Source organism: Vulpes lagopus, chromosome 7 (assembly GCF_018345385.1).
Source record: "Vulpes lagopus strain Blue_001 chromosome 7, ASM1834538v1, whole genome shotgun sequence".
In the NCBI taxonomy this organism is placed as follows: Eukaryota; Metazoa; Chordata; class Mammalia; order Carnivora; family Canidae; genus Vulpes; species Vulpes lagopus.
This window is the reverse complement of record NC_054830.1, coordinates 110515127-110543094: the sequence shown is the minus strand read 5'-3', so window position 1 is coordinate 110543094 and position 27968 is coordinate 110515127. Positions and strand designations below refer to the sequence as shown.

Below are 27968 nucleotides of genomic sequence, written 5' to 3'. Positions count from 1 at the left end.
TTGCAGCCTCAGAGAAATCTGGACATTCGTTTCCTCCCCTCCAATGCAGGCAGAGCATACTTCCCTGCCTCACTGGTGTTGGACTTGGTCATATGACTTGCTTCGCCCAAGAAAAAATTAGCAGAAGCGACCCAATCTGAGACCTTAATTAACTATATAAACATGGCTTAGCTTGGCTCATGTGTCTGGTAATCCACTAGGAGAAGAGACTGCTCAGGGCAACCACTGCCCCTTGAGTCTGGGCCCTAGGAGCATGAATGGAGTAGACCTGGATCCAATCTGCTGTCTAGAGTACCCCCACTCTCACTCAGCCATGTGCCACCTACATGAGCTGAATCACATTTAACCTGAAGATTTCAGAGCCTGTGAGTGTTTGTTGTTGACAACCACTGAGTCTGCACAAGTTTGGTTATAAAGCTCTATTATGGCAACAGCTAACTAACACTCAGCCCCAATCCCATTTTTCTTACTCCATATTGAGAAGGTGCCACGAGAGTATCAGCATCTACAAATAGGACAAATATGCTAATAAGGGTTTGGGTGCCTGCTACCATTGAGAATCTGAATACAAGGAAAAGCTGATCACCTACAGCATATGCCAGTAAGAGGTCATGGCTGTCACTACTTGGCCACCAAAAGTCAGACTCTCACAGGTTCACCATCGAGCCACAGCACATCCACTGAGGGAATGAAAACATCCTACCACCAGGGGGACCTCCATTTAGTGCTAACTGTGATTATAGGTCTTCATTCCTAGGGATGGCGTTTCCTCACCAGATTAGCCCTCTCTCTCAGTCCCAGGTGCCTATAGGTATCATTTTTATTCCCTTTAAACATTCTAATGACCAAGAGCTGGTCCTGGGACCACAGCAGCAGTGAACCTGTCCTCTCTACCTACTAAACTGTGGATGCCCTCATTATATGCCCTACCAGCTTTCTGGGCTCAGAAATGGCTCTGAACCAAAAGCTGCCAAATACAATCCCTCTTCCACCAGACCCCATGCACTCTCCTCCCACTGCCCACCTGCCTCTCACACTCTCTAGACCCACACATTCCACATCTCAGCACACCTCAAATCTGAGCATACATCCTTGTCTAAAATGTGGGCTCCCTTTTTCCTGCCTGATGCAACTCTGCTTGCTTCTTCAAAATCCAACCCCCATGTCACAGCCCAAAGCACCCTTCCCAGCCTGGGTCATAGCACTTACTGCTTACATGTTGACTAGATTATGAACACCTGCAGAGCTCAGACTCCATTTCCAGGACGATTTGGACCCCACAAGGAGCATCTGACAGGGTACAAGCATAGAACAATATTATTCTTTCTCATGTTGATTCCTTTTTTTAAAAAAAAGATTTTATTTATTTATTCATGAGATACACAGAGAAGGAAAGAGAGAGAGAGGCAGAGACACAGGCAGAGGGAGAAGCAGGCTCCATGCAGGGAGCCCGACGTGGGACTCAATCCTGGGGCTCCAGGATCAGGCCCTGTGAAGAAGGCGGCGCTAAACCGCTGAGCCACCAGAGCTGCCCCTCACATTGATTCCTTAAATCAGCTCTGTGTTCAGTCCATCTCTCCTGCCCTGGGAGGAAGCCTCTGGCCAATCTCATAACTATTTGTCCACTATCATTCCACCTACTCACAAATATTATTGAACACCTGCTAAGTCCCACATTGCATCAATGCATCAACGAACAAAACAGGCAGCAAAACACAACAAAACAACCTTGCTGCCCTCATAGAGCTTATATTCTAGGGACTAGAAAGGTAATAAACAATGAAACGATAGCATGTTAGTTGAGGGGGGTGAGTAGCTGGGAAAGTAGAGTTATCATTTCAGCAGGTTGAGAGAGTCAAGATCCAAAGAAGGAAAGGAAGCACGTTGTGCAGATCATGAGGTAAGAGCACTTCAGGCAGAGGGAAGAGCAAGTACCTGAAACACCAGGGAGCCTGTGTGGCAGCCATGGGTTAGAGGGCATGGCAGTAAAGGATGTGGCAGAGAAGAGTTGCGGGGCTAGCTCACATTGAGCCCTTCAGACTGTTACAGGACTGTGACTTTTACTCAGAGAGGGAAGCTTCTGGAGAGCTCTGAGCAGAGGAGGGACCTGTTTTGAGCCATATTAGCAGGTTCACTGGAGCCTGAAAGTTCACGGAGTTAAAGATCACAGGATAATAAGTGAATAGGCCTTTTACAAAACAAAACAAAAAGCCAGTGTGACCATAAAACTTTAAAGTCACCCAATTTAAGTGTCCCCCTTCACCTAGCTCTGGTCCATCATGGGAAAGGAGTAATCAGGGCCTTCTCCCTATCTCACCTGGCTCCCCTGCCACACCCAGTGAATACATAGGCCCTCCGGATTGGAGGGTGGGACAAGGCAGTGTAGGCTAGAGGCAGAAATGGCAGATTGTGACTTGTTGGTGCTGTCTGGATAAAGCAAGTCATAAATGTTGAGCTCCCCTGCAGGGATAGTGAGGGCAGAGTTACTTTTCTTCTTCAAAAATACCTTTGCCTAGGGGATCCCTGGGTGGCTCAGCGGTTTCGCACCTGCCTTTGGCCCAGGGCGTGATCCTGGAGTCCCAGGATCGAGTCCCATGTCCAGCTCCCAGCATGGAGCCTGCTTCTCCCTCTGCCTGTGTCTCTGCCTCTCTCTCTCTATGTCTATCATAAATAAATAAAAATAAATCTTAAAAAAAAATACCTTTGCCTATCACTGGAGGAAGAAGGGATCTGTCAGCTGCAGTCCCCTGGTATGGCCAATGCCTCCTCCTGCTGTCCACATCCAACCCCTCCTCCAGCAGGCAGTCTCTGGGAGTCTACCCACAGGCTTGGGATTCAGCTCCCCCCTCCCAGACAATGCTCTTGCACGTGGCCCTCTCAAGCTGCCCCACTTCCAACTCCTTTCTTATTATGGGCAACTTGCCCCAACAAACTCTAGAACCTCCAACCCCTTTTCCATGCAACCCCCTCTTTGGCAAGTCCTGCACAAATGGTCTAACCCATAATGTGAGTCTTACATATAATTTTAAATTTTCTAATAGCCACATTAAAATGGTAAAAAGAAACAGGTGAAACTAATTTTACTAATTTATTTTATTTAGCTCAATATAGCTTCGTTAACATTTCAATGTGTAATCAATATAAAAACTTACTAATGGGCTATTTACAACCATCTTTTTTTCATACTAAGTCTTCAGAATCCAGTGTAGTTTACGCTCACCATGCCCATCAGTCTGGACTAACCCACATTCAGTGTTCGGTAGCCACATGCAACATGATGACCGCCATACTGGCTTCAGCATGTGAGGTACTTGGTGCTAAGGTTTTATTCTCCACTTTTAGGGGCCTTAGCTAAACCCAGAGGAAAGAGGAAAACACTTACCTACTGTTGTGTGCTGAGCTAACTGAGCCCAGCGGCTCCACCCTCAGGGAGCACTCAGAATGGTGGGGAGGATGGTTGAGTGCCCTGAGCTTTCCCTGAGGAACACACAGAGCGTGGCGTGCAAGGCAGTGGAGAAGTGGAGACATCAGACAAAGACATCCCAGGCTCCATTTGATTCAGGGAAGCATCATTTGCATGATTTTCACATAAATCTGAATGTTAAAGTCAAGAGGTGGTAACTCCATGTGTACAGTATAAAATAAAGCTAACTAATTTGTACAGCATACAAGGGATTGCAAATCCAAGGGCTTGACACATCAGAAAGGCAGTGGCATCTCACTGCTATGGAATGAGGGCAGCCTGGAGCTCTGTCAATGCTGATAAAACATCTCATTAGGTGTACTGTATGCATATCCTCTTAACACACAGTTTGGTTACTCTGAGTCAAGGAATTCAATAAAGACTTTATTTCCTCCTTTGTTATAAATAAAAACAAAAGCTGACATGCTTACCGTGGGTCAGGCACTGCACTGAACCCTTTACTGAGATTATCTGAGTCCATCCTCATAACCCACCCACAGAGGCATGGACTATTATCACCCCCATTTACAGACAGGGCTGCTAAAATTCGAAGAATTTAACCCAAGCAGGCTGAAAATCAGTATATCACTGATTTCATCCATTTTTAGTTACTGTTAAAATAGTCTTATCAAGTACAAAGTAATGAGTATATACTACATTTATGAATATCACATTTTACTGGACCCTATTGCCGGACTTACCTTATTCAGCCCAGTATAATTAAGATATTATCATTTCAATGTGCAAATAAGATAAAATTTTACTAATGGGGGATGCCTGGGTAGCTCAGCAGTTGAGTGTCTGCCTTCACTCAGGGCATGATCCCAGGTTCCTGGGATTGAGTCCCGCATGGGGCTCCCTGCGTGGAGCCTGCTTCCCCTCCCTCTGCCTGTGTCTTCTGCCTCTCTTTCTGTGACTCTCATGAATAAATAAAATCTTTGAAAGCAATTTTTTTAATTTATTAATGGGATAGTCTATAACCATCTTCCTCAGACTACATCTCTGGAATCCAGTGTGCATTTTACACTTAAACTTTATACTTACAGTGTCTCTCAAATCGGACTAGCCACATCGGCTGCTCAGTAGCCACGTGGGGCTAGTGGCTATTGTACTAGACATTGCAGTCCTAACTCCTGGCTTCGGAATGTGAGGTTCCTGGAAGCTAAGGTTTTGCTCTCCACCTCTGGGGCCTTAGGTAAACTCATCTCCCATGACGGTGTAGTTAAGTGTCACCCAGGGCTGCAGTCATCTGACGGCTTGGCTAGGGGGGCTAGAGGACCTGCCTCCAAGACGGCTGCCTCACATGTCTGGCAGGTTGATGATGTTTTCTTGATAGGAAACTTCGTCTCCTCTCCATGAAGGTTTTGCTACTTACCAGAGGGCTGCTGGTATGTCCTCACAACTGGCTTCCTCTGGAGCAAACCATTTCAAGAGAATGAAAACTACAACATCTTTTCCGGTCCAGACTTGGAAGTCACACATCATCACCTCTGCTACTTCTGCCATTCTGTTCTTTAGCAGTGAGCCACTAAGCCCAGCCACATTTGAGAGGCTGGGACCCAGACTCCACCTTTTGAAAAAAGAATGACATAGAATGTGCAGGCATATTTTAAAACTATGATATGGGATGCCTGGTTGGCTCAGCGGCTGAGTGCCTGCCTTCCGCCCAGGGTGTGATCCTGGAGTCCAAGGATCAAATCCTGCATCAGGCTCCCCACAGGATCCTATTTCTTCCTCTGCCTCTGTGTGTGTGTGTCTCATGAATAAATAAATAAAATCTTTTAAAAACAAAGTTTCAAAAAATAAATAAAAATAAAACCATGATATAATCTAATAAGAAAATGAACAAAAGATATAAACAGAAAATTTGGAAAAGTTTAACACACATATGAAAAAGTCCAAGCCTCCTCATAACCAAAGAAATAAAAATTAAGCAAGTGGTTGCCATCAGACTGGCAAAGATGAAAAAGAATAATACGTAGTGTTGGTGATAGTATGGAAAAGAGGTCCCCCTGAACATGCATAGTGTGAATATAAATTGGCACAAACTCTTCAGACAAATGTGATGATTTACATAAATAGCCCTAAACACGTGATTATTGTTGACCTAGGCACTACACTCTAGGAATTCATCCAACTAAAAAATCAGCACCATGTTCAACCATGATGGCTTGGTGCATTAGCAAACCAGAGCCACAGTGAAGAGGTATTTCATCCACTGGCCTCCAGATTCAAGTCACCTCATAAAACAAGGAAGAGCATGGCTGGCTTCAGGCAGAGGGATGCCGAAAAGTGACCTTCAGGCTCAGCATGGCGGAAGCTCCTTGCACACCAGCTTCAGCCCATTAGAGCTGAGCTATAATTGATCACCGCAGCAAATCAATGTGAGTGAGGTCCTTTCCAAAGCTCTGTACAAACTGACTTCATAATGAAATATGAGCTTGTGAAGTTTCTCATTTTGTACTATTCTGACATTTCTTGCAATGTGATTAAAATATAATAAGATCAAATAGAAAATACTATTTGCTCAATCACCTCCAAACCTAACACAGTCAATAGTCCAATTCCATCCAGGAAGAAAAGTCATTTTCAAGACTCCATAAAGAAGCCTACATTTAAATTTCATGTTCTCTGCTGTTACTGTGAAAAATTACATGTTTTAAATATAGGACAAATACAGGGCAGGCCAATTCTTGTTATAATAAATTTTATTCCAACATTCTCAGTAAATAAAATCTCCAAGCCCCAGCCAATGAATGGCTGCTTCAAGGTTCATTCGATAATACATAATTCCAGTCCAAATAATAATTTGCTCAATTCCTTTGAAGTCTAATTCAAGCCCCATTTCCCCTGAGAAAGCCCAGATCTCAACAATTGTTTCCTTCTTCAGACTTCTGAGAACACATACAGCTGCAAGCATGCCCTGGCTGTTAGGTATGTGTGCCTTCTCTTTCTCGCTCAGCCGGGCAGGTCCTCAAGGTTAAGGGGTGCTTTCCTCCTTCAGCATCATCTATCGTGCCTGGATGCTGGGTCCCCAGCCCAGGATTAGGCAGGCTGCAGGTTCTTTCCAGCACTTTCTGATTGAAAGAGCCTATAATGATGGCATTTAACCCATAGCAGGCTTTCTATATCCATCCATCTCCTGCATTACTAGCCCACATCACACTAGTCGTTTCTAGTGAAGACGTTATGTTATCCTCTGAGACCTCGACACACGTGATCATTTTACACACTGTCAGCTGCATCTATTAATTTTCTTACTGTCAGAGACAGTTAAGGGACCCTTTGTGGAAATGTCTGAGGATTTGTAAAACAGAAGCCTGTTTGTTTCACTTCCTCTGACATACAGGCTTAGGAACTGTGCAATTTTAAGTACCAGAGTGAGCTCTAAGACTTACGGATAATTGACTCTGGAAGGCAAGAACACGACTTAGAAGGGATCATTTTCTCAACTCACTAGCAGTTTCAAACCCAGAGACCATTTGAAGAACAAAACTAAATTATCAGGTTGGATTCTTCTAGAGCTAGACCATCGCCAGCCCCCAACAAGCCACAGGCTAGACCAGCCTCGAAACCTCAGTGCTCCAACAATGTAAAGAGCTTCCCTCCAAGCTTTTAGAGCTATCTTTGACTAAATCAAAGAAGTGTCAACACTGGTCAGCTTCCAGCATTCCAACCTCCAATGCAAAGCCCCAGTGTCCAAGAACATTAGCCCCATATGCTCATTTCCACCTGCTTTTGGCCCTAGCCCAGGAAATTAAAATATAAAATCAAATCATTGACTTCCAGGATTGAGAAGACACAGAACCCAACATGTCCATGTATGTCAGTTAGAAAGCACTTGATGCAAGAGTCAGAAAAGCCAATTCTAATTGACTTGAATGATAAAGGTGCTTTATTGATTCATGTCTCCAGGAAGTCCAGCTCCATTTTCTTGTGATCCTCTGGGCTCTGCTGCCCTCCACATGTTAATTTTGTCTTCAGATCAGCTTTCCTCATAATTACAAAATGGCTGCCAATAGCAACGAGGATTCCACGCTTCATCTTTCACACTCAGAGGGGAAGAGAGTGCCACTTCTCAGGCCACCAAACTAAAGCCCTAAGCTTTGTTCTGTTTGGATCATTTCTCTATCTCTCCAGCAAGGTGGGACTGGGTTTTCTCTGACTCACTTGGACTAGTTAGAACCACCCAACCCATGAGACTGCTAGACCCAGGGGAGGCTGGGATGGATGCTGGCAAGGCAATCACAATGTCTATTTCCTCCTGCATCTCAGCAGGACTGTACTAAACTTCTAACACTAAACAACTCAATGAGACCTCATCTCATTCCTGAAAGTGCTGTCCTCCCCCTTGGAAATAGCCTCAGGGTTGAGGAACACTATTTACAGTGTCATTCAGTCTAAACCAAACCTCAGGAGTCCTAGAAATGCTGAGAATTACTCATCTCCCATCCAGGATTCTGAATAAGACAATTCCCAGGTACTCTGGGCACAAATCTCTCTATTAACTAGAAGATGTCCATGACTCTGGAATGGGCCACTGGCCATGTCTGCCCTCAAGAGGAGTTAGCACCTGCTCTGTCATCATGAGAGGGCTAAGGCAGTCTTGCTCAGCTCAGCATCTTGGAATTAATTAAGAGGCTCTAGTAACTAACTCTTATTCTCTAAAAAGGGCCAGATCATCAGCTGTGGACACAGATGGAGCCCTAGCTCCATTTACCTCAGTAACCGATGAGTCTCTCATGACATCCCCTCTGTGCATCCTTCCTGTATTCCCAGACTCCTGCCAACTTTGATCTCCATTCATTTCCCACACAGGCCTACCTCACCAGGAGCATCTGCTTGACTGGCTGACTATAACGTGTGACCCAGTGACCCACAGTGACCCAGACCCCAGACAAGAGGACCCCTGCCCAACACAGTTAGCTGGTTCCCTGTTTCCCCAAGTGTCTTCTGTCTTTTGCATTTTTTCGTTTATAAAACCCAGTATCAACTCCTGCCCACTTCCCGCAGCTAAGCCTGGGAAGAATAAAAACAGACACTGCTAATCCTTCTACAGAAAAGGAGACTGAAATCCAGAGGGGGAAGCAGATGATCCAAGGTCTGCCACGAGCCAGAGTCCGACCTGGAAGCCAGACCCTGTGACCCCTGGTTCTGTGCTTCTTCTACCTCAGCAGATTGCTTCCTTCAGTGTACAAGGTAGCCCTTGGCAGTGCTTCTGGGATGGAAGCACATGGTATCAGCCTGGCCTGTGGTCTTTTCACCAGAGTTAGAGTCCAAACCAGCCTGAGGCAGCTGCTTCCCAGTACAGTCACCTCAGGAGTGCTCTGTACTAGGTAGGTTAGGTTCCCTGTCGCCAGCATCAGGGCTGGCTGAAGCCCAAACTCTCCCCCAGCTCACAGGGAACTGCTCAGAGAGGGAGTCTCCGAAAATCCAATTTGTCTTTCCTCTTGCATTCTTTACTTTGGTTATTGCTTTGAGATTTCTTTTGTGGCAGTTTGGGTCTTTGATTCACACTTTGGGTCTTTGGTGAACACAGCCTTTCCTTTCTCCTCTGTGCAAAGCTACCAGCCCAGCTTTCCTGGGAAAACAAAACAGCCTGTTTCCTTTGGGTGGATACAGGGCAAAGTGCTCTGGGATCACAGAGCAGCCCACATTCACATCCTAGTGCTGCCATTTTATTCATTTATTTATCGAATCACTCAACCCACATATGCACATTGAGCACCAACAACGCACCAAGCACTGTTCCAAGAACTGGGACCAAGCACAGAATAAGCCAAAGGATCCAACCTCACGGAGCACCTCATCTCCTGAGACTCTGCCACACGTGAGGTATTTTTAGGGTCCGAAATCCTTTGCAAATCCCAAAAAAGCCTTAGACTCTCCCCAAAAGAATGCATATAAACAGGCACTGAAAACTGGATGTCTTTTTAGATGGTTGGTGGATCCCTGAAGCCCACATGTAGACCACTTGGGATCCGAGAACACCAGGTTAGAAACCTCTGAGCAAAGAGAAATCAGATACAAGTTCTTCTTCAGTGGGTAGAGCTCTCTAAGGGGTCTGTTCATATACCACCGTGATCTATTGAATTCCTTCAATGGATCATAATCACATTCAGCCTGAATCCTCAGATCTTGACTTTCCTGCATTCCAAAGACAGATTCTTACAGGTGAGCTTCTTAAGATAAAAAGAGTAGGAGAAATCTGCATTCTGGAACGTGAACTAACTGCCCTGTGGGATTTGGGGTAGAACATTCACATCAGACTTGCAAATGATCTTTTCCTCACATACACGGGGTAACAATTTTCTCCAGGTGAGCATGAATATGCCTTGTTTTATGCACTCCCTGTGCTCCCGAAAAGTTATACCTGAATCAAAACCTTGGAAATAAAACCACTTAAAATGCACTAAGGGAGCTCACTACTTTGTAAAAGCTGGCAATGAATTCTCTGGCAAACCAATGGAAACTTTGGAATGTGCAAATCCATCTCTCCTCTTTGTTAGAATGGATTTCTGTAGAATGGGTAACTATAAGTGAAGAAAGCCAGTGGGTGGGGCGGATTTAAGACATAAGGTTTCTACTTATCAGGCATCTGTGCCTCTAAGAAGAGCTTTTTGGAGAAAATGTTATCTTTTATTACCTATTACAAAGACCAAATGAACCAGTGCATGACTAACTCCTCTGTGGTGCAGAGGGCAAGGACACTCAGGGATATCATTCATCACAAAGCCATCCGCCATGATGGATAGGGCAGGGCAAGGCAGGCCTCCTACATCTGGGGAATTTTGAGGCTCAAACCACACTGGGTGGCAGTCAACAAATGGACACCTCATCAGCCACTGACCAGCTGTGATCCCAGGCTGACACTGGGGCCTGTGACATCGCAGAGCCTCGGGACCAGCAGTGGAAGAAAAGGACTATAAACATGAGAGACAGAAAGGCCATCAGTGGGAGGGCTCCTGATCAGCAGGAAGGGAGGGGCACTGGACAAAACCAAAGGTGGAGAACGGTGGAGGAGGAAGCAAATCTCAATAGGACCAATGCACATAGTCAACGTGGCCCGGAAGAGGTAAAGGATTGGGACCTGGTAGGGAGTTAGCACAGTCAGTCTCTCAAGTAAAAGCAGAGATAAGATCAAACAGAAAATTCAGTCAGATGAGGAAGCCATTTAGTAATGAGGGGACAGCTGACCTCCAGCTGAAATTACACTTACAGCGACTATCATGGCACTCACAGCCAGCCATGCTGCCAGAAAGCAGTCATGCAAAGAACAGGGACGGTGCAGGGAAGGAGATCCTCCCCACATCTCCAGCTAGGGTACAGTGGGCACTGTAGTCAACTCATTTCAGCTTCTCAGGGCTCTTGCCATCCCACCCCTGCCAGGTATGTACTCAGCCTCAGGGGGAATATCTCAGAAGGCCTAATTTCCCCAAAACGAACCCAAGCACAGAGTAGGCACTCAATAAATGCTGCCTAGATGAGTCATTAAACTATGCAGGGCTCAGCCCACAGCCTGTTTTTGCACTGCCTGAGAACTAAGAATGGTTTTTAAATGTTTAAAGAGTTGTCAGGAAGAAGGAGGAAGAGGAGGAGGAGGTAGAGGAGAAGAAGAAGAAGAGACAGAGATTCCTACGGGTCCCACAAAGCCCATGCTATTTACTCCCTGACCCTTTACAGAAAAAGTTTGCCAACCCCCAAATGAGTGAGTTTACTATAAGCATTTTGAATTTGAGACTCACCCTTGTGTTTTCCTATCCTCTCAGCCTGTCTGCCTAATGCATAGTTAGCTCACTGTCTGAGGAGACTGGGAGCCTCCAGTCTGGAGGATGGTTCAGAACGGAAGACTTAACTTGCCTCCAAAGAAAAAATGCAGGGCATCCTGCCAATAGGACTCAGAATGCGTGTCTCACTAATGTGGGTGTACGGAAAGGGTCATAATGATTTGGGGGAGCTAAGGAGTTTAATTCAACAAGCATTTGTTGAAGGTCTAGGTGCCAGGCTCCGGATGAATAAAAACTTTTTTAAAGATTTTATTTATTTATTTACTTACTTACTTACTTGAGAGAGAGGTACAGCATGAGCAGGGCTGAGGGGCAGAGGAAGAGGGAGAGAGAGAAGCAGACACTGAGCAAGGAGCCCTATGTGAGGCTCAATCCCCGAGATCATGACCTGAGCCGAAAGTAGATCATGACCTGAGCCAAAGGCAGATGCTTCACCAACAAAACCACCCAGGTACCCCTAAAAACATTTTTTTCAAAACCTCATTCCTACAGAGAGGACATACATCAAAGCCAACAAACAACAGTATAATGGAGAGAAGAGTCAACAGTACATGTGGCAAGAATGCTCAGGGCTAGAGTCCTTGGGAAGGCTTCCTGGAAGACACCACCTTCAGATGAACTGAAGAATGGCAGGATTCCAGAAGGTAGAAGCAGGAATACATCCTAAGTGGAGGATCTGTCTGGAGCAAAGATACAAAGACAAATGAACTAAAACATGGCCAGGGAATGGCAGAGACTTTGTGAGGGATGGTTAGGAAAAGGCCAGCAAGTGACTTAATTTGGGTCCCACTGTCATCACCAAAGCAGATCCTGAAATAAGAACTTGAGCATAAGGAGTCTATTTGGAAGGTCCCAGGGAACACCAGCCCTGAAGGCAACTGGAGCCTAGCTCTGTTAGCGGGGAGCCGGTGCAGAACATGCACCTCAGCCATCCCACCCACCCAGCTAAGGAAGCTGGGGTATTTATATGTCAACTCCCTTCCGTCATTTACTTATTGAGGATTGCTCTGGGGGGTGAAGGATGCACTAGTTCCCTGACACTGCTAGCCTCCTGCTGCTGCCAGAGCCACTGTCTCAATCTGCACATCTATGCAGTGTCCATGAGACACAGGAATGCACAGACTGGCAGGTGGAGGGTGCTGCATGTGATGATAGGCTGAGACACAAGTACCAGCACGGTGTCCACAGCATCCGCTATGGTGGGTCCCAATCGCGGAGATCCCTGCGTACATACACCTCTGCTCCGCACCTCCCACTCTCCAGAGAATGGAGTGCACACAAGATTTTGAAGCATGGAGGTAGCAGGGCTGCAATTCAGAATATGATTCAAAGGACAAGCCGGCTAAGGGGTATGTGGAAGAACTCTGTAGCTTTCCGGAGGGTGAGAGTGGGATGGGAACCAGGCCATGTTACTGAGGCAGAGAGAAGGGAGCACCTGCACATGGAGCTGCCCAGGAGGGCGTCAGGGTGACTCCCGGGGTCCCGCAGGCCCTGACCAGGGAGAAGCAGTTCAGAGAAAGAACAGGGTGGGGGGGCTGCAGGAGGCCCAGGGGCTCAAGAGGCGGTCAGCTATGGGAGGCATCTTTGTGGCAAGGGGAAGTGGCCTGGAGCTCAAGAGAACACGTGGGACTGAAGGCTTACTGGGAAGTCACTGAGAAAAAAAGAGAGGATTTAGGAAAGAAGGGACACGGTCCACCACCAGAACTTTGAAAAATACTCGTGTTGACAGAAGAGGAGGAAGAACATGAGTCAGTGAAGCAGGAGAAAAGTTGGGAGCCCAAAAAAAGAAACACCAAGTAGAGGATTTTTAACAGCCAAATCTTGCCGACATAAGGCAATCCTCCACATGGGGCCCACATCCGGCCTAGAAGCCATCCGTCCTCAGGCAGCTGGTGGTGGCCCACCCCCTAGGGCAGGCACAACCCTGTGCCACCCACGACACGGATGTCGTCAACCCCAGGATCCCCAACCCTAAGTGTATGAATGGCTGGAGAGTTGGCAAGAACTGACCTCCCATCGCCAAAGTGTTCACAGAACCCAGTGCACCCGTGCCATGAGCATCTCGTGGAGGAGACGCTCCGTCACCTCAGTGATTCCCAGAGGCTCTGTGAACCCACAAAGGGCAGAAACCATAGCTCTAAGTGACCCGTGAAACAGCAGCTACGCTGAGCTCACACTCACCCTGAGCTTGAAGTGGGAGAGCAAGAGTGAGACCAGAGATGTCCCTGCATGTGTAAGAGTAGAATTTTCTCTACACTTTGCAGAAGGAAACTGTCAGAATCCAACACTTGACCTGCCATTGCTACAGGCACATGTGCAGAGAGAGTTTCATCCTTGTGCAAAGTTTGTTCTTGCTCCTGCCCCACTGCTATCTGGCTTATCTGCTATGCAGGGTTGCAGGCAGAGCCACCCGCCAGCAAAAAGATTACTCTGAACCTTCCCTCAAAGAACAGAGAGCCTTCTGTTGGGGGTGGGGGGAAGAAAGAGAATAAAGATTCAATTTGAAAGGCTTTGTAAAGTGTTTCGATGCAAGGAAGTTTTAGCTCCACTGCCGGGGCATCTTGACGCTGGCAAAAGATAGCCATTGTTGCCTGCATTTGAGGCTCTCTGGCCCTGTCCTCTCGATCCCAAAGATTATTGTGTCAAAAGCCATACTGTTCGTTCAAATAGGATACAGAGTCTGCTCATCTCAGTTCCTGCTTATTGGTCTTACCAGCAGCTCTTGACTTCAAAGAAGGTTCTTTGAGTATTTCTGTCTAAATCCACAAGAAAACAGCATGTACCTAAATCTACCCAATAGGCCCCAGGAACACATCAGAGGTCAGCATATGAAATCACTCCTGGACTCCAGAGACAAGTGCCCACCTTTGCCATCCACCCAGCCTCGGCAGACCATGGGGCACAATGACCAGGACAGACCTCATGCCTAACACAGGAAATGAGCCTCTGTGATTCCCAGGGAAGGTGGGAAATATACTAAACAGCAAATATTTTCTGGAATCCTTTACAAGGAGAGAATGGAGAGTGCTTGCTCTCATCACAGCCCTGACGCTGAAATCTCCAGGATTGCTTTCTCCTCAATACAGAATATTGAGGCAATATGGACCCTATGACCCCAGTGCCTCTCCTGGCTCTGACATGCTGGATGCCTGGTCCCTGGAGAACTGGTCCCCACCTCCCTGCCATGGAGCCTTGTCATCCCTGCCTTGCCTCCTGCAAAGCTTGTGCAGCCCACAGCATTTTCTGAAGCAAAACCAGAGCAGACCCAGAGATGTCCCTTGAGCTGCCTGACACAAAAAGTCATCTACAAACCTTTCAGGGGTTACAAATAGTAGCAAGGGTTCAAGTTCATCAACAAGGATTTCCACTTCCATTCTAAAAATAATTCCATAAAATAATCAAGAACTCCTTAATACACCCTAAGGAGCAAGAATGGCCCATAGTGGAGGTCAGATGAACCTGCTAACAAATCAGTTTCTCCATTGATTTGTAACTTAGCTAAAAAAGTGCTAACTGCCACAGTGGGTTCGATCATTCTACCTTTTTAAATGTCCTATTCTCAGCCATACGTTATTTCATTACACTCACAACGGGCCATTGGTTAAAGTCAGGAAGCATAGGAAACACTGATGTTGAAATACAACAAATTAATGAAGACTGTAAAAAATGGTAATAATTCTACAAAATCACCGTGGGATGGTTTTTGCCAGGTAAGTAAGTTGCAGCCATCTGATCAGAAATCACATATAGTACATCTAGCTATCTTTGGTACTTCAAAATGTGACCATTTGAAAAGGAAATGTCCTGACAATTATATCCATTCTGACTTTCACTTGTTGAGAGAATAAAGACTGCCCATACACACAACATGTTATTAGTGGCAAAGTGCTTACATGTAACAGTATGATGCCATCTCTCCTTTCTTGTCCTTTTAACACATAAACACAAACACTGTCAAAATAAACCACTGGCTTATTTGTTTAGGGAAAAATGCAAGAATCCAAACACGAGGTCACAAAAGCAGCTTTTGTCTGTTGGATGTTGAATCACATATTTAAATTTCAATCTGCACTTCCATACATATCCAGTCCCCAACAAACATGATAGATGTCATAATTTATTTGTTGGCAGAGCATACTTTTCCTTATTTAACTAATTTAAAAAATCAATTAAAGCCTGGAAAGTACTTATGATGGCACCTAATAGATAGAAAGCACAAAATGAAAGCTAGCCATTATTTTTATTATTATTAAATTATGATCAGTTGTTAAATGGGTAAAAAGTTTAAATTCCTGATATATAATTAATATTATTCAAGGCCATTTGTGGAATAAACATGATATAAACTTTAATAATGGTTCTTTAAGTTAAAATCACATCTTTATTACATGCTACTCAAAGACAAGTAATTTTTAAAATTCTTTTGGGGGCTGAGAGATTAAATTACTGCAAAAAAAATGGTCCTATGAAAGAACAGATTGATGGCTAGGCAAAATGACTGAAGGGAAGGAGGAGATATAGTTTTCTAGGTATGGAATGAATAAGTCATGGGAATAAAAGGCACAGCATAGGGAATATAGTCAATGACATTGCAATAGTGTTGTACGGTGACAGATGGTAGCTACACTTGTGGTAAGCACAACAGAACATATAAACTTATCAAATGATTATTCTGTATATCTGAAACTAACGTAACATTGTGCATCAGCTATACTCAAAAGTTTTAACGTTCATATATATAAAAAAAAAAAAAACACCCTACTGAGTCACATTCTTGGTTTGTCCTTTATATTCCTTTCTAGCCTTCTCTACTCTTGCTCTGTGCCCTGGGAGGCTGACTTGCCAAAATTGCATAAAGACATTTCATTCCCCACTGGCTTCCAGTCCAGCTAGTAAGAGTCACCAGGAGATGAGAGGGGAGGAAAGGAAAGATGTTAGAGCATTTTCCCCCTATATCCTCTCCTTCCAGGCAGCAATTTTCTAGCAGCCACATGTCTACCTAAGGCTGCAAACAGAGACCGTCCCCCTTGCCCACAGCTTTCCTTGGTTCCAGGACAGCTCCTCCTTCTCCTTCTCAGTCCAGGGACATAATGGCTTCTGCTCTTATTAGCTATTGTTTCACCATCCTTTTTTTGATTCCCTGCATCCTGCTCCCACCCTTACAAAACAGTCCTTTTGTTAACCACTCTTTAGGTGCTTTTTTGAGTGTACTGTTTTTCTCTTACTTGGTTCTGGAAGTGGCCCCAGAAAATAGGCCCTAAAAATAGGATATGGGGATTGCATTACTCACCTATTTGATGAGAGCATGGATAAGCTTCTTTCTAAGGGTAGATGAGATAATCTGTGGTAAGCAATGCCATTAAGATTATTCAAATCACTAGGATGACACATGATGGGGTGCAGATAGAAGACAGAGTGCTGGGAACAGACAACTCTGGTACTCTGTCACTAAATGACAATGGTGATCACAAAGATCCTAGGATGAGCAAACTGCTTCTGATTGCTTAGGGAGAATACACCTGTAGAAGGACAAAATGAAAACCTTGAATCCTTGAGTAAAAGAACAGGTAGACATTCAGGAAGACTCCATGGCAGGTATAGAAGGAGTGTCTCATCATCTGTGTTGCAGGGCAGATATGGTTGAGGAGCAGGCATAAAGCCTAAGCGTAAGCATTAGAGAGTTGGATACCAATTAATAAGAATCTTTGCCAGGCCACTTATGCTAAGTCAATGGTTCTCATCTGGGAGCAATCTGCCTCTCAGAAAACATTCGGTAGTGTCTGGAGACATTTTGCATTACCATGCTGGTATCTGGTGGAAAGAGACCACAGAGGCTGAAAATATCCCAAGCACAGAAGAGCCATAGACAAACACAACAATCACCTTTCCAAGAATCTCAGTAGTGTTGAGGTTATGAAACACTGTCCTAAGGTAAAGGTGCTCTTGGAGAAGATACAAGATCCCAGGACATGGAATGGGGATGCTTAGGGGGGTGAGAACTTTGAACCCCTATATTCTCTTGAAATTTCCTCTCTGGTTGAGGCAGATCCTCATCTTTATAAAAGGGAACTCGATTTCCCTAGTATAGAAGTCTGGTGTGCAGTTACTGATGCAAACCCTAGTTCCTAAAAAACTAAACAAAACAAAACAAAACAACAACAACAAAAACAGAACCCACTTGCTTTTACATGGCAGGGATAGCAGTGCACCTTCACGATTTTATCCCAAAGTTCTGCCAACTCTCCTGTTCTAACAGTCTGTTCTCTATCACAATTCAGTCTTAATTTATGTCTTGCTATACCATAGAAAATCACAGTAGTCTATTATGTTAATATAGTTATGCTAATTGGACCTGTTGAGAAGGCATGAGTGAGCACCATGCATATTTTAGCAAGACATATGCATGCCAGAAAACAAGTGATAAATTCTACAAAAATTTAAGGGCCTGATACATAAGTTTCTAAGGGTGCAACAGTCTAGAATATCTAGGTATAACCCCCCTCTAAAATGGCAAAATGCTGCTTTTCTTTTTGCCACTCACCACAGAAAAAGAACATAGCACCTGAGTGGGTCACTGGATTGAGGAGGAAACATATATATAACACATTTAGACATCTTGTTCTGACCTCTTGCTTAATATCTGGTAAGTCTTCCAGTTTTGAGAGCAGTCTGGATCAAGAGAAGTTTCTACAGAAGATCCTGGCTATAAACTGCTCTGTTGCTCTGTGACATGGTAACCCAGCATATTCAATTGTACTAGAAATATCTGTGGCAAACAAAGATGTCATACAGGGTATAGAGCCTCTGGCAAGCCCTAAAAGGAAAATTATAGTACAGGTCCCAAGGTTTTAGAATAAGAATTCTGCTAATAACAGTATTTCATGTGTAAAGCAGCTTCTGGCTTCCTATGGAAGCCATGGAAAAGATTCAACACCAGACCATGGGACACCAGGTCACTATATGTCACTTCCTCCAGAAGTAAGAGTAGATTTTATAGCAGATAGCTCAGACTCCCATGGTACTTACTCCTTCTGCTTCACTATGCCTGCCTCAAACCACACCTATGCTCAGAGGGAGCTCTCTATAGTCAGTGAAGAGTGGGCCAGGGGTGAGCATGGCCTGGTTTATTGATGGCTTGCCCAGTAGGCTGAGTATGCTGAAACAAGTCAAAAGTGAATGGAGAATGTCCTGCAATCCCACTCAAGGGTGATCCTGGAAGACAATGGTGAGTGGAAGTCCTCCCTGTGGGCAGAAATTCAGGAGATGTATGCAGTGGCCCACATCACATAGAAGGAGAGCGAGCCCGATACATCTGTACTGATTAGTCAGTCACTAACAGGTAGACAGCTGGTCAGAAACAAAGAACAAATAAGATTGACATATTGGTGACAAAGAGTGAGCCACTCAGAGTGAGTTCGGAGAAGGTTTGAAGACATCCATGTCTCACAGGGATGCTCACCAAAGGGCATTCGTGGCACAAAAGGCCCTCAATCATCAGATGGATGAAATGACCTTTCTTTGTGTATGCCAGTCACTGATGTCCTCAAACACCCCACGCTTGATCAATAGGCCCATGTAAAAAGTAGTCATGGTGACAGGAACAAAGGCTCTTACACACTCAACAATTGCACTCAACAATACCCTGATCCTGTATGAACAAAGGTTTTAGGTCACACAAGCAGGTTAAAAAATAGAAGCCGACCAGCCCAGGTGTTGACAGAGGATCAATGATGCATGGAACGGATGGTGAACCATCAAAGCTATGATTATCGTCTTATGCCTCACAATCAGCTGCAGAGCAGACCACAGCACCTACGTTTTATGTTGTTTATTTTTTTTCCCACCACCTTACAGAAAGGTCACCAGTAGACAGTGACATTTTCATTAGATTCCTGGCAAAAATATAAGGAAATGGACCTCCTCATGCTAAGATCCCATAGCTAATGTGACTTTGTGTTTCCATTGTGTTGGGCCTGGAGTGTTTCCCCTGACAAAGGAGTAGAATGGGGACTGAATGTGCCAGATATTCTCCATTTGCCCACCCAATCTGTTCTTCAGCTTGCTCCACTTCACTCTGGGTCCTGGTCACTGGCCTAGGCAGACTACCCAGGCTCCCTCATTGCCTCTGGCTCTTGGTTGGATTTGCCACTGGGCATACTGGCAGGAGATTGGCAAATGGGAAAAATAGAGGCTGTAGGGTTTATTTGCCCAGCGCCCTCTAAGCCAAATCTCAGGGTACAGCCATAACTTATGGCCAGATTCCACCCAGAGGCTTCTCTCCTATGACTGCAGCTCTCCCTGCAGGGGTTTCTAATAGTCCCCTCCTCACCCTCTTACAGCCCAGGGTACTAATGGTTTCTGTGCCCTGGGTGCCTCATCTTATCTTGCTGCTCATGTCATTGTAAACAGTCACTTCTCTAACCTGTCTTGCATTGCCCATCTGGGTTCTCTATTCCTTTCCAGCTGAGATCCTAACTGACATAGGAAAATTCATTTCTAAGAGCAAAAAACTAAGGTCTAGGGGTGGGAAGGGCAAGCTGCTCCTTGCCTGCCCATGGGGGCCGCCTCTGGGGAGCAAACCACGGGCTCTGCCTGGAACTGGTCATCCAGAGAACACACCGCCAGAAACCTCCTCTCCTGTATTCAGATCATAACATGATCTGCAGGCTGGTTTAAAGGTTTTCCGGATAGGTGATATCAAGATAGGTCTCCCACCCAGGACTTTAGGGCCCCACTACAGGATACTTCCGTGTCATCTGCTATCAGTCATTTCAAAGGAGGCACTTGTGCATCCAAAAGGTGCCACTGACCTGAACCACCAACCTTTGGCTTGAATGTGTAGTTCCGCCTCTTCTGCCTCAATTACCTCAGGGAGAGCCATGGCGAGTCTACCTCTCAGACAGTGTCTCACCTTCCCATCACACTCACGCACACACACACACATGCATGCGCACGCATACACATCCACGTGCATGCCCACACGCACCATTGGCATTTCATGCACCAGCCCTGTAACAGGCATGGGGAGAGAAGCGATTTTAGTTGTCTCACCAGACTGGTGGAAGATTTCCTAAGCAAACAGAGACACTTTTAAAACGGGAAGGAAAAAATGGGAAACAGCGAACCAACACACAATGGAAAATTATGCAGCTATTAAAGGTATTTATAGAGTTTGAAACAGCACAGAAAGTATTCACAACAAAATATTAAAAGGAAAGAGTAAGGTACAAAATTACATAGGATTATACAAATACACACACAATATGCTTAACACTATGTAAAAATGCATAAGAGAAAAATGGACTGGACAGAAATGCACCAAAATGCTAACAGTGGGGCACAGGGGGACATTTCTCTGTATTTAAAATTTTCTAATAGACATCAATGACTTTACATCCCATTATAACCTTCTTAATTATACATGTAGTTTTGAAAAATATTCTCATTTTAAAAATACTCAAACTGGAGGTACAAAACAAAAGTCCCCTTGAGGCTACCATCCCCAGTCCTGTCCCAAGACTATACTGCCTTCGGCCGGCTTCTTATGTATATAGAGAAATAAAGTTATTATGGAGGGGAGGGTGTTTTTTTTTAAGATTTTATGTATTTATTCATGAGAGACACAGAGAGAGAGGCAGAGACACAGGCAGAGGGAGAAGCAGGCTCCATGGAGGGAGCCTGACATGGGACTTGATCCCAGGACCCCAGGATGAGACCCTGAATCGAGGGCAGCTGCCCGACCGCTGAGCCACCCAGGTGCCCCACGGGAGGTTTTCAACATAAATGGTATGTTATGTAAATTATTCTGTGAATTACTCTCTCCACTGAGTAACGAAACTTGGGGGTCTTTCCACAACACTGTAGACCCATCTAGCTTAAGGATGTTTAACCTTAAATAGTAGGTCCTGGCATGGCTATTCTGCCGTTTATTTAATATTCAGGACATTTAAAGTTATTTCCATTTTGTCCCTGTTAAAAGAAATTGCACTGAACAGTTGCATAAATGATTCTTTGAGACATTAGGACTGACTGTGTCTCTAGACTAGACACAAGGAAGTGGAATTTCTGATTGGAGGTGTAGATATTTTAGTTTTAAAAGTTCCCATAGATAGATCAGATCTCCCCAAATGCCACTGATTACTTCTGGGGAGTAGAGGCTGGTCTGGGCTCTAGAGGCTCTGGAGGTGGGGTTTCCTAGCCTCCGTGGGGTCTTGGGGTCTCTGACTAGGGACCTGCCTAGCGTCTGGCAACTTTCCATGTCTGCCCGCTAGATGTGCCCCAAGGACCAAGCTATAGACCTGCAGCATCCTATATATATTCAGATCATGAAAAGATGTATTGCCTAGGAAAAAAGGTTTCTCAAAAACAGTCCACCTCCCACCGAAGCTCACCACAGACCCAAGCATTTTAACATTTCAGATACTTAATTTATGGAAGAAACAAAACTTAGAACAACTGTCTTGATTTCTGTCAAAATGGTGTCTTTACTTGAAGAAGCAATATGGATTCCAAGTCAACCCAATCTCAGCTCAGGTGGGCTCTGTCTGGCCCTTGCCCTCAAAGGAGTGTCCCCAGGAAAGCCACAGGAATGCCAAGCCCGTGGGAGGCTGAGTTGCACGTTGGATCCACTCTGTCCATCTTTACAGAGGCTGCATCTCAGCACATGCCACTGAGGGAGACGAAGCCCTTGACCTTTCACAACCCAGGCAAAGCTCTCTCTAAAACATCCCTTTGCAAAGCCCCTGAATTGGTCTCCGAGGGGCCTCAGCACTCCCACCTCTGACTCCCGTCAGCCCAAGGCAAGGAGATGGGTCCAGAGAGAGGCAGGATCTGCCCACGTCCTCACATCCTGCCCATGGCTCTCCCACATGACCCTTCCTCAAGGTCTGGCAGGCACAGCCCAGCAGCTGGGACAACGTACGAGTGACGCTATAGAAAGGCTCCAACAGAGCCTTTGGGGCTCAGGAGAAGGAGAGGCATCTGCTTGTATCTGTGTTGGGGTTAGGGAAAGGGCCCATGGAGCAGGACCATCACAGGACTAGCACAGACCCGCAGTCATCACTCGGAACTCTTGCTATGACTTTGGGAAAACATAGGTGTCTAAACATTATAGTCATTGATCACCTACCAATCCTCAGAACAAATCAAAAATCTGTCCCTTTGACTGCCCTCCTAGTTTGGGCCCACTGTCTCTGTCCTGCTAGAAGGTCTGCCTACTTCTGCTCTTGCCTCTTAATGATCTACTCTATACAGTGACTAGAGGTCTTTTCTATAAAGCAAATTATATAACCTATCCCCTTGCCTAGAAACTTCTAATAACCTCCCATTGCTCTTGGAAAGATTCAAGTCTATCACAGCCAACAAGGCCTCCATGAGCCAGCTCTGGCCACTTCTCCGGCCTCCCCCGCATTCAACCGCTCCCAGCTCTCAGCCCTTCTTCACATTCATTGTCCTTCAACATGACACACTCGCTCCTGACCCAGGGTCTGTCTTAGGTTCCCCAGAAGCAGAAGCCAAGAGGAGGTTCGTGTGAGAGTGATTTATTAGGGAAGCTTTCCCACAAGAAGCCAGGGAGAAAGTGAGCAAGAAGGAGAAGGGGACAAGGCCAGGAGAGTGAGCTCTATGTAGCAAAATCCTGCCAAGGGTGGCTGTGCTACGATACCTCTGGAGAGCCCTGGAAATGGTGTGGGCTACCCCTCATCATGGGTGAAGAAGCTGGTGCCCCTCAGTCATCGGTAAGGGCTGCCCCCAAGGGGGAATGCCAGTCCCCAAGTACCTCCTGCTCTCCGTGTGGAGGGAAAGCACTTCCAGTAGCCTGAGGTCAGTTTGCCAACAAAGAGCCATAGGCCTGGGCGAGAGACAGGGAACACAGAGGAGAAGGTGGGCACAGCATAGGAAGGGACCCACAAGAACATGGGCAGAGAAGCCACAGCACCAGCAAAGGGTCTCTGCCCCTGCTTTTTCCTCCATCTCCTGCCAGGACTCACACCTTCCTTTCATTAAGGTGGCCACTCAGATGTTACCTACCTAAAATAATCTTCCCTCCCGCCACCTTCCCTGATCTAGTGTTAGTTTTCTCTGTGGCACAAACCACCATCTGTGACTATCTCATACATTTGCCTCCCACTAGACAGGAAAGGAAGGGACCTGGTCTGGCTCATTGCCACCTCGTGTCCCCAGCACCAACACAGTGGGTATTTTGAGCACTCGATTAGTGCTGCCCAGCACATCTCAGGCAACTTATGTAACTTACCACCAACAGCAGGTCCCCTCGGCCGCAGGGGATATGTTCCAAGCCCCCCCAGGGGTTGCCTGACCCTATCAATAGTGCCGAATCCCACATATACTGGTTTTTCCTACACGTACATGGCTATAAGGTTTGATTTATAAATTAGGCATCGTAAGAGATTTACGACAATAACTACTAATAAAATAGGATGATTATAACAACACAGTGTAATAAAAGTTACGTGAGTATGGTCGGTCTCTCTCTCTCAAAATCTTATTGTACTGTACTCTCCCTTCTTCTTGTGATGATGTGAATGGATGAAATGCCTGCATGCTGAGGTGAAGTGAGGGGAATGATGGAGGTGTGGTGACACAGTGTCAGGCTACTGATGACCTTCTGATGATTTCTCAGAAGAAGAGTCATGTGTTTTTCAGCCCACAGTCGATCTCGGATCATCGAAACAGCAGATAAGGGAGGGCTACCATATTTATAGTTCATCAGCACTCATGCAGTTCACACTTCGCTAAATTCCTTACTACTCATTTAATCCTCCAAATAACCCAAAGGGGTACATATGTTAGGGTCCTCATTTTACATGTTAGGAAGCTGAGACTCAGAGGTTAAGTAGCATGGTCACAGTCGCACAGCGGGGCAGAGGTGTGGCCAGGGAGTCCGGCTGGCTGAGTGGCCCCAGAGCCCTTGCTGTCTGTCTCATGACCTGCTGCGAGGAAAGCCATCATTACCCGACCTTGAGGCGCCTCCCCGACGAGAGGTGCCATGACTATTCCAAAGCCCCAGGACTGGAGAGGAGTGGGGCTGGGATACTGACCCCAAAGCCAGTTCCCCACTGAGGCGTCGCTGTAAGAGGCCGCGCATGGGTGGCATGAGTGGTTCCTCCTCCTGTGACGACCCCCTGCACTTTCTCAGCCTTCACCACTGGTCCTGGGTGACTGTTTCTAGCCCACCTCCCAGGGAGGAAGGAACTGCTGTCCCCTGGCTGAAGAAGTCCCTTCAGGAGGGACTCCCACTGAGACATGGGGCCCAAGGGCCAAAGCCCCTTCCCTCTTCCCACAAACTCTACAAGCCATCCGGAGGCCAGAGCTGGGATGTTAATGAGATTCGGACATCTTGCAGCCAGTATCTCTCCCTGCAGCAAGTTCAAGTGCCCCCACTTAGAGGCAGAGCAAAACCCTCAGAAGAAACCTTCCAAACAAAGCCAGTAATGGTTACAGAGGAACATGTGTATGCGTGTGGGGGTGGGGGTGGTTGTGTGTGGTGTATGTGTCTGTGTGTGTGTGTGTTCTGTATGTGGTATGTGTGGCGTGTGTGTAGGCGGGGATGGAGAGACAGGCAAGCGATGAGGCAGTGATGTAGCTCCCACTCCTCAAGCTGGAAACCTCCCGCGCCTCACTAGCTCACCTGCCACGTGAGCCCAGACAAGAGAGCCCAGGATGCGCGGCGCGCCCCCAAGCCCAGGCCACACAGCACACCTGGGAAGGGGCCCGATTCAGCCGCGATTTACCCCTCCATTAGCCAGACTTTTACGCAGACACAAGGGCACCACCACTCGGCCAGCAGGGCTACCTCCCAGCTCAGCTTGCCAACAATTACAGCAACCCCCAAATTGTTAGAGACGACTCATTGGGGGGTTGCTCAGTACCTCCTAATTAGTGTTAAACACTGATTATCCGAGGCTATTGATATTGGCCTTAATCAGTAATTATAATTCTCACATAAAATATTTAATAAGCATTCATAATACAAGAAATTTGATTAAGAACAGAGTATTTTTCTTGCATTTCCACACTGGTCTCCTGAAGGCTTAGCTGGGTTTCTTCTAAGCAGGAGTAAACACAGCTGGCACAATCACCCACCAAAGGCGGTGGGAAATAGCAAACTCAGATCCACCCACCTCCACTCCTCTGAAATACTCAGCTACAAAAAAAAAAAAAAAAAAACGGGCAAAGGCCACAGATGGGAGACACACAAAAGAAATGCAAAAAAAAAAAAAAAAAAAAAATCCATGGGGAAATATTTAGCCTCACTAGTAATCAGGAAATGCATGCTGAACTCAAGCACTGTCTCTTCAATGAAATCAGCAAAACTTATAACTAGAACTCCGCTGCTGTTGGTCAAAGCACGTCCTGGCCCATTAGAACCTCTTCTGCCACAGTCTTGCCTCCTCCGGAAAATGCACCCTCCTGCAAGGAGCTGCTTCTCCCCACTGCAGCCGCCTAAGGAGTGAAGCTGCCATGTTCTGCGTTTCGGTCCCTTCCGGCTGCTGCAAGTGGTCAGAATGAGAGCTCTGACCTAAGCTGGGCACCTCAGAGTCCCACGTTGCCCTCAGTGTTTGGTCAGGCACAGACCAGTAAGACACTCCCCTCCGGGATTTCCATCTGGGACAGAAAGGACCCCCTTCAGTCCCTCTCTACTGGCAGAACTGGAGGACACAAGCCTGGGAAAACCAGCAGTGACCACACTCTGCCAAACTCGCCGTGATGCTTACCCCTGGGTTCACACGACCCAAGACCTAGCTGGAAGTAGAGCTGGTTAGGGTTGTCGTCACAAGAGCAAACAGGCCCCCAAACCCTAGGCCCCGGCTCCCCACCCACCCCATTGCTCCCAGAAATGATGGCAATTTGCCTGACTTCTCATCTCAGAGAGTCCGAAGGACCACCCAGGAGCCCAGAGTGAACTCCAAATCGGGCCCTCACCCTGCTCTCTGGGCAGCAGAAGGAGCCCTGGGGAACCCTCCCACCGAGGAGCCGGGAGGGCCTCGGAGCTGCCCCCTCTGTGAGAATTCCAATCACTGTTTTGCATCACTGGTGCCACTGCCACCACTGCCACCACCGCCCACCCACACAGAGGAGTACAAAGTTTACAGGGAGCAGTGGTCTCCAAACCTCTAGCAACTCCCTTCGGGTGGAAGAACCCAAGTACAGAAACTCCTAAATGCTCAAGCTCCACAGCCCTTTAGCTTTTCAAGAAGCTCAGCTTTCCTCTGCCAAAATACCCCCTATGTCTTTTAAGGGCCCAGCTCAGGATAGTTAAGTAAACTGCCACGTAATTTCCAAGTGTGCACACAACTCAAACCAGACAAAAGGGATCCTGTTCATCGGAGTCCAGAGGGCTGCTTTAATAAATAGCGATCATCTACAACCGTGTGCAAGGATAGTCCGGGTTTACACCTACTATCCAGCACCATCATCAAAGACACTTCTCCCCATTGAAGGCAGTAAGTTAGCATCATCTGTATAGAAATCTATAAACAACACGCCCCAGCCCCACAGACATACCCCCTCGTGCCTCTTCTTGCTTCCTTCAATGTGGTGGCATCTCTCGCCTCATCAGGATTCCTTGCAATGTCTCTTAAAGTTTCTTTTACCGTGCAAAATGCCTAAGGAGCAAAGTCCAAAATTCTTTTTCGGATGACAGTGCACAGAATGGCTGAGCCAGCCCGGGCCCTTTCTCTCATGTGTGTGCCGGGCTACCTGTCCTGTTCAACACACCAGCGTCCTTCAGTGGTTTGGGGAAGCATTTCTCTCTCCAAACTGGTCTTTAGTTCCAAACAAGCTATGGCAGCTTGACTGATGCTGGGGTCCAAGAGAAAATCAATTTGCCTTCATGGGGCTCCTTCTTCCAGGTTTGGAGAGAACAGGAGAAACTCCTTCCTGGCCCCACCACCACAGTCTGCCCCCTTCTAGAATGGTGCGCTTACAGGCAGGACTTAGGAAGTCTCCTCCCAGGAAGATCTGCCTGTTATTTCTCTGCCCTCCAATGGGAATGCCTGGTTCAAATCCTGCTTCCATCATGGGCTAGTTCTGTGACCTTGGGCATATCACGTAACACTTCTAGACCCGCTGTTTCATTGACCGAGTTCTGAGGTTAGATGAACAAATGCATACAGAGCATTTAGCCTGGTGCAAAGAAGCTTTAGACAAGTGCTAGCTATTATCCTTAATAATAATAGTGAACGACCCAGGGATACAAGTTTAAAGTAGATGGATAAGGTATACCTGGGTGAGAAACGGCCTTAGCATCTGCAAAGCTGTTATTTATAGCAAATCTGATCACATACTGAGTGTACTGTAAGGATGCATAGACTCAGTGAGGCCAGGAGGACCGAGTGCCCACCATCCAACTCCAACCTCTAAAAGGCCAAGCAGGAGCAAAGGTCCCACACCCAAGAGAACACACCATTACTTGAAGAGCACCCAGCCGAGAATTCAGTTTGCATGAACTATATGCCACGGGCACCATTGTACCTGCAGTTGAGAATACTGAGACTGAGATGGTGTAAGTGATTTATTCAAGGTCACCCAACCCGCAAGTGGCAGCACAGGGCTGCTATCTTCCAAGCCTGGAGTGGTAATGAGGAATGCCTATCACCACTTCCTGTGCTCCAAAAAAAGGTTTGCGTTATTGCCCAGGATTGAGGCAGAAATAAGCAGGACTCAGTGAAATGGTGACTTCAGAGAGGAAGGACTAG

At 46.4% G+C, this 27968-nt stretch overlaps 1 protein-coding gene across 2 annotated transcripts in view; it reads right to left on the bottom strand.

Moving 5' to 3' along the window:
• FSTL4 (follistatin like 4) overlaps positions 1 to 26855 on the bottom strand; it is a 558936-nt gene extending 532081 nt beyond the window's left edge. Inside the window, exons 1-2 of one of the 2 annotated variants that reach the window (XM_041764231.1) lie at positions 26776 to 26855; positions 4839 to 5033 (exon numbers count right to left, since the gene is read on the bottom strand). The gene's annotated coding sequence lies outside the window, so the exon portion shown is untranslated. The remainder of the gene's footprint in view (positions 1 to 4838; positions 5034 to 26775) is intronic. The other variant, XM_041764228.1, reaches the window with a different exon arrangement.
• Positions 26856 to 27968: the final 1113 nt, after the last annotated feature.